The sequence below is a fragment of the Macrobrachium nipponense genome, chromosome 16, assembly GCF_015104395.2.
Source record: "Macrobrachium nipponense isolate FS-2020 chromosome 16, ASM1510439v2, whole genome shotgun sequence".
In the NCBI taxonomy this organism is placed as follows: Eukaryota; Metazoa; Arthropoda; class Malacostraca; order Decapoda; family Palaemonidae; genus Macrobrachium; species Macrobrachium nipponense.
Genome location: NC_087209.1, coordinates 49,332,225 through 49,339,724, shown reverse-complemented (window position 1 = coordinate 49,339,724; position 7,500 = coordinate 49,332,225).

Below are 7,500 nucleotides of genomic sequence, written 5' to 3'. Positions count from 1 at the left end.
CAATAGTTTTCTTTTACAAAAAAAAAAAAAAGAAAACTAAAAACGTACCTCTTATAAAGTCCTCTCTTCTTTCCCCTCGACTTTTGAGGGTTCCTGAACATTCCTAAGAAGTGCCTCTTCTTAACCAGTTCGGTATTCCAGTCGATTTTGTGAATGAAGCGTACCTGAGTGGATAAAGGGCACAGGTCTCTCTCTCTCTCTCTCTCTCTGGCGTGGGAGTGACGACGTACAAACTAATCGACATTTTCGATTCCAGAATTCTGGATTCGCATTTCGGCTAGGCTTGACGTGTGTGGGATTTTTATCTCTGGGAATTGTGAAGAAGACGTGGGTCGATCTTTATATACTGATCAGGAGAGAGGGAGAGAGAGAGAGAGAGAGGAGAGAGAGAGAGAGAGAGAGAGAGAGAATTAGCCGGTATCGTACCAAACCATCCAGTTCCTTGCCTGTGCGAGCAGCCAGAGGAGAGAGAGAGAGAGAGAGAGAGAGAGAGAGAGAGAGAGAGAGAGAGAGAGAGAGAGAGAATTTGGATCAGTGATTAAAGAAATCTGAGATAGGAGTTTTCCATTCACAAGATAAATGAGACGGTCTTTTGTCTTAAATTTCCAAAGGCTATAATCGTTTTGCAGAGAACAGACCATCTCTCATATTCTGTGCTGATGGTACAAAAACAATTCATTTTTCGGTTATAATTGAAAAGTTTAAAGTTAATCATAGCGTTGTAAATTATTACTTTTAGATTATAAAGAGAAAAGCATGGATCATTTTCGTAAAAAGAACTGGAACACAATGACGAAAGGATTTTTCAGAATTCAAGCAAATGAAACATAAATTGTCTTATCATATAAGCAAATATGGGATTTTTCAAAATTCATGCAAATAAATGATAATTTTTTTTATATCATAGCAGCAGCGTATGATTTAATATTTGGAAGATCGTAGAAGGACAGAAGCAAAAAATGTATTTAAAATACAATTCCGCATGTGGCTTCACATTTAATTTAATTTAATGTACGAAGTGTTATGATGAATTATGGTAAAAGGTAAGGGAGCAGAATGTCAAAAATAAATAAAAAAATGGCGATAGTCGGTAGTAGGTAGAAGGGAGAGAATGAGAGAGAAAGGACGAGAATTTGGGGGATAATAGAGGGTGGAAGATCTAGGCAGCCTGTTTGTATGGATTACCCACAAGGGGAAAAGTATTCTTTATTAAGACCCCTTCTTATCACGTCTGCCTTCATCTTGGAGAGAATTGTGGGCGTGGCCAGATTCTTTTTATTGACCCGTTTATATTTTACTCAGAGAGAGAGAGAGAGAGAGAGAGAGAGAGAGAGATGTGAGATAGATCTATGTGGACTGCCCTCCGGGGTGCAAGAGTTCATTATTAAAGAAGAATCCTTCCCTGCCTACCACTTATTTTTTTTCTTTTTTTTCTACCCCGAGGAAGTATTAGACGTAAGGAAGAAGTAAATTACCTCATTTATATCCTGGGAGAGAGAGAGAGAGAGAGAGAGAGAGAGAGAGAGAGAGAATTATCTTTAAGTCTCATATATTACAGTGAATGAAGAGAGAGAGAGAGAGAGAGAGATTTAATCAGTCTCCCCGCTTGCTATTGTCACTTTTTAGTCTTTTGTTTGAGCCTCTGTTCAGTTTTGCTGGCCATCCTCTCTAACCCTTACTTCCTAGATCCTTGTACTTCATCTCTTTTATTTTTTGGGTCTATAAAATTTGCTGTCCAGCAACTCCAACTGCTTGGCTTGGCAGCCTAAAATTCCACAAGATCAAAAATAAACTTTAAGGCCTTCAGTATCAATATGTATTTTAATACCAGCATAAACAAGCAAGTCAAGAAACTGGGAGTAACCGAGACTGTTCAATGTTTAGACAGAAAAGTAGGAAGTGCCACAGATAATAATAAAAGAAAAATTAGTATCGACAGTAGTATTTTTTTTCATGCTCTATGAAATAATGTACGTCACACTGATAATGAAATTAGAGAATCCTGCAGAGAGCAGAACACAATCTCAGAGGGAGAACGTTGTCACATATTTCAAAGTCCCAAGGTTTAAAAAATGTATCCTACATAGTCGTGTCTCTTTCACTCAAAATTTCTTAATCTGGATTATATTGATAGAGAAATCAGTCTCCGTCGAAGATCAATAACCATCTCAAAAGGAGAATGTTTCCACAAACTCCGAAATTTCATAGTCCCAATGGTGGGGACTAGTTGTACCTGCAACAAAATGCTATGCAACTTAGACGTGTTTCGTTTATTCACCATCAAATTGTCTAGGTTGTATTGATAAAGAAATTAGTCTCCTTCGAGGATAAGAAAACATCTCAAAAGGAGAATGTTTCCTTAAACTTCGAAATTTCAAAGTCCCAGTGGGGGACTAGTTGAACCCGCGCAAGAGAAGAAAGTTGGATAAAAGGCGGTAATGCGGCCATTATTATTCTGCGGTCGGCCGCGTGATACATCCCACAAATTTTATAACAGTTACGTGGAATCCAAGACAATAATTTTAACCCCTGTAACTTGTAAGTGCAAAAAGCTAGGGTTTATCTGACCTGCGTTTTTAAGCAGGGTCGGATCTCGCGCAACCGAAATTTTTAAGTCTCTTAAAAAAAATTTATTTTATATCCGCTGTTTTCCTTAGTATTATATTTTTTTTTTTCGTATATGTGTGCTCGATTGCGTCAGCAAACACACTGTTTAATCTTTGGCACATATTAAGTGAGGCAAAAACAACTCTCTTAATAGTGGAGATACCATCGAAAATAACTAAATGTACCGGAAATATAGTTACCCTACACAAGAATATTATCAGATATAACGAGATAAAACGACGAAAGTCATTTATTTATTCATTTATTTATTTATGAATAAATCGTCTTTCTCTTAACTAAATAAATGGAATTAGTTGTCATTAAATGAAAATTCCCCTCTGTATATTCGCAAGATTTGATATATAAAGCTTAAAACTTAACTGCAAACTGTGTGTGAAAAACAAAAAAGCGCTTGCACTGAAATGGCTCCGTGCATGAAAACAGTTCTCAGTTCTTTTCATCTCATTATTCAAATGCTCATGCAAACATATTCGCTCAATACATTTTGAATACATTTCTCACGGGTCCCTTGTCGATTCAAAGACCCTCCACCCCCCACCCCACCCCAACCCCCCCAAAAAATCGCCATTACTCAGCGACCTCTCCTGTCTTGACGTCATGTAGATTCTTTGATAAGTTGCGATCAATGAACCGTGTATTATTATATATTTTTGAAATGGGACGAAAATTTGGAATGATGATTATAACTATAATTAAGCAGAATTATTCTTTAGTTTATAACTAGAAATGGTAACGATTATAATTATGCCAGTGATTCAGAAAGATGGAGAAAATGAAGGTAATCCAATAATTATGGATTAAGAATAATGGGAGACAATTAACAAAGTCTCTAAAGTATTGATCAAGAAAACGTAGATAAATTAAATAAATCGCAAGGTATTGCTCGAGGCAAAGAGGGAGAAATAAGAAAAATCTAAAAGCAGGGACCAAGAAAATTGTGAATAATTAAGAAAATATCCAAAGCATTGATCAAGAAAATGATCAAATTCAGAAAACCATCAAAGCATGGATCAAGAAAATGGTGAATAATTAAGAAAATATCCAAAGTACGAACCAAGAAAGTGAGAAATTGAAGAAAAACTCTAAAGTCTGAACTAAGAAAATGGGAAAATTATGAAAAATCCCAAATTAAGAACCAAGAAAATGGGACAATTCAGAAAATTCCCAAATTAAGAACCAAGAAAATAGGAAAACTAACAGAACCCCGAAAGTAAGAACCAAGAAAATGGTACGACTCAAGAAAGTGAGAAAATGAACAAGAAAATGGGATAATAAAAAAAAATAATAAAATGCTAACCAAGATAATGGAAAAATGAACAAAATTCCCGAAAGAACGAAGCAAGAAAATGGAAAGATTAAGAAAATTCTCAAATAACGACTAAGAAAATAGAAAATTATAAAGAAAAATCCCAAAGTACGAATCAAGAATACGGGAAAATGAGCAAAACCACAAAGAATGAAACAAGAAAGTGGGACAATTCTGAAAATTCCTAAAATACGAACCAAGAAAATGGAAAAATAAAGAAAATTCTCAAAAAAACGAAGCAAGAAAATAGAAAATTATGAAAATTCCCAAAATGCGAATCTAGAAAATGGAAAAATGATTAAATTCCCAAAGAATGAACCAATGAAATAGGAAAATAAAGAAAATCCCTAAAGTATGGTTCAAGAAAGTGGGGAAATGAAGAGCAATCCTTGAATCGTGAGATCACATGACGAAATCTCCAACTGTGTGTAAAAGTCACTCAGAAAGTTGCATAGCAAAATAACATCTTATATCTATCTGTATTCTTTCTTATCTTCTCATTTTTATTTATTTATTTTTTTTACTTTTATTTCTCGCATGAATTCGAACGCCTCTTCACTTGGTGCGAGTATTTCAAAATCGAATCGTTCAGGTAATGGTAAACAAGGTTTCGAAATCCACCCGTTCCCCCTCCAACCCCCCCCTCCCCACCCCTACCCCCGCCATCCCCAACCCGACCGCCACCTTCCACTACCAACGAAATACTTTTTTTTTTTTTTTTTTTTTTTTAAGGATATGAATTCCCATAAAGAGAAAATCCTAGTCGGAAAATATTTCATCGAAAATGAGTTTTTCTTTTCTTCAAGTCTTGAATATTTTCAGACGGGCAATGAGAGATGAGAGAGAGAGAGAGAGACGAGAGAGAGGAGAGAGAGAGGAGAGGAGGAGGGAGACTAACAAGGGTTCATGAATAGATATGCAATATATTGACTAAAACATGTTCGCCGTCATTCGTTTAGATCTAGTCGCCTTATACTATAGTAGATTCACATCAACCGTGCATCTGATGTCTAGGCCAGTCCCTTACGACGCTCTTGATTGGCTGTTGATAAGCCAATCACAGGGCTGGAAACTCTCAGGCTCTCTAGGGAGTTCACCATAGGCAGGATGTGTGTTCCACCTCGCCTGAGGGAACACTTTTGAAAGACGTATCCCTCAACAGAAATGGAACATACATCCTGCCTATGTGAACTCTCGAGAGAGACTGAGGGTTTCCAGCCCTGTGATTGGCTTACCAACAGCCAATCAGGAGCGTCGAAAGGGACTGGCCTAGACATCAGATGCACGGTTGATGTGAATCTACTATGGTACATTCACTTTTCCAAAGGCGGCTTGTTGCTTGGCTAACTGTAAATGGTACTGAGATATCTTTGCTCTCCAACTACTTTAGCTTTTACCTAGAATTGGGTCAGTCGAAATATCACCTCTTCGAATATTACTTCCTAAACGGCGCGAATAGATTTTTTTTTTCTTTCTTTCTTTTTGACTGTTAAGCCTTTCTTGACTAACTGATAATGGTACTGAGACACCTTTGCTGTCCAACTTCTTTACCTTTAGCCTAGAATTAGGCTTGTCAGAATATCAGTTTCTTTTATGTTTGTGTCCTAAACGGCCCAGGTAAAAATGAAAGTAATTAAGTACGTATTAAACGGTTGTAGGGCTCATAAAATAGATGTGTTTCCTTTAACACTCTCACGTCCACAAAACATTTAAAAACACAATTTCGACATTAAATCAGTCCCATAAATCAAAGAGAAGGGCGCATGGCAGCATTGTTTCATTTCATATATGCATTTATTTTTTACCCTCTGTTTACCACCAAGTAATCGAAAAGTGCTGGGTGATGCCAACATCATATTTCGTGGGTGGGCAAATATTAACCCGTTCCGGGGCGCAGTGTTGACCTGACCTGGGATTCTGCCGAACTTAACAATATACTGCGTCGCTGAACTGGGCAAATATTAGAGCAGTCAGGAGAGAATATTCGCTTGGAATTGCCCTGGAGAGTCCAGATATGGCTAATATTTTACTTATGGAAGATTCACAGTTCATCTGTTTTTCATTCCGTTTCGGGTCATAATATTTATATTCATTTCTTTTGAAGAATTCATTCAGAATTGGCGAATATTTTACTTATGGAAGATCAACAATTCATCTGCTTTTGTGATTTTGTTTGGTTCATAATGCCTGCACTTATTTCCCTCCAAGAATGTATTCAGAATTGGCCAATATTTTACTTATGGAATGTCCAGAGTTCATCTGCTTTTCATTTTTCTGGAGCTTATAAAATCTGTATACTTATTCTCTGCAAGAATTCATCGCTGGAAAATCTGGATCTATACAATGGGAAACAATTTAGTGAACGAAAGCCTCAAAATACCATCGTTGTCACTGTACTGATTCCTTTTAAAATGTAGACCCTTATACTTCTTAGTCCTGGAACCCTCAAAATAGTCCTCAAAATAGGCCGCTTAATATAATGAGCGACAGTTTCAAAGTAATGTCACTTAACCTATTCCCTTGAAAGTGTTCTACTGCCCAGCCTATCCTTTCAGCTCTAATTCCATCCCCCCCCCCCCCCCTTCCCCCCTTCCCCCCACAAACCTCACACTCCAAAAATATTATTTGTTTTAAAGATTTAGTATTATTATTATATTATTATTATTATTATATTATTATTATTATTGCTGTTTGAGTTTGTGTATATTGTATTTAATAGGTCACACGCACACACATATATATGTATATATATACATATATATATATATATATATATATATATATATATATATATACATATATATATATATATATATATATATATATATATATATATATATATATATATATATATATATATAATCTCCTGAGTAATACCAAACAATAGCATAAAAAAGGCAAGAGTAATGCAGAATAAACCAGGGGACAGAAAGAAAAGGCTAAATAATGACGGCCCGCCCTCCTCATGATAATCATGAAAAGGAGGTCGTGTGATCGTGCTGTCGTGAAATTATGCTGTCGTGCTGACACGGTACCAGAACGAAACTCGTACCTTAAGAAGATATCCTCCGGTACTTAGGGTACGGAGAGGAGAGGCTGAGTACCACATTTATTAAAGAGATCATCGGGTAATTGGTCTCGTGGCCTCAGTGGATCGAACCGGAACGATGTCTGGAAGACGTGGATGTGATGTGAACTGGGTTACTGGACCGAAGTCTGGATGGCTGGAATATATAAATGGTCTCGTGGCCTCAGTGTTTCGAACTGGAACAATATCTGGATGACGTGGATGTGATGTGAACTGGGTTACTGAAACGAAGTCTGGAAGGCTGGAATATATTAATGGTCTCCTGATCTCTTCCAGAGACGTGGATTTGATGAGGACTGGTTTATTGTACTTAGACTGGAAAGTATAACTGGTCTACTGGGCTGATGTCTGGATGGCTGGAAGGTATAACTGGTCTCGTAACCTTACTGGAACGAAATCTGGAAGGTATAAATGGTCTCGTGGTCTCACAGGAACGATATCTAGAAGGTATAAATGGTGTCGTGGTCTCACAGGAACG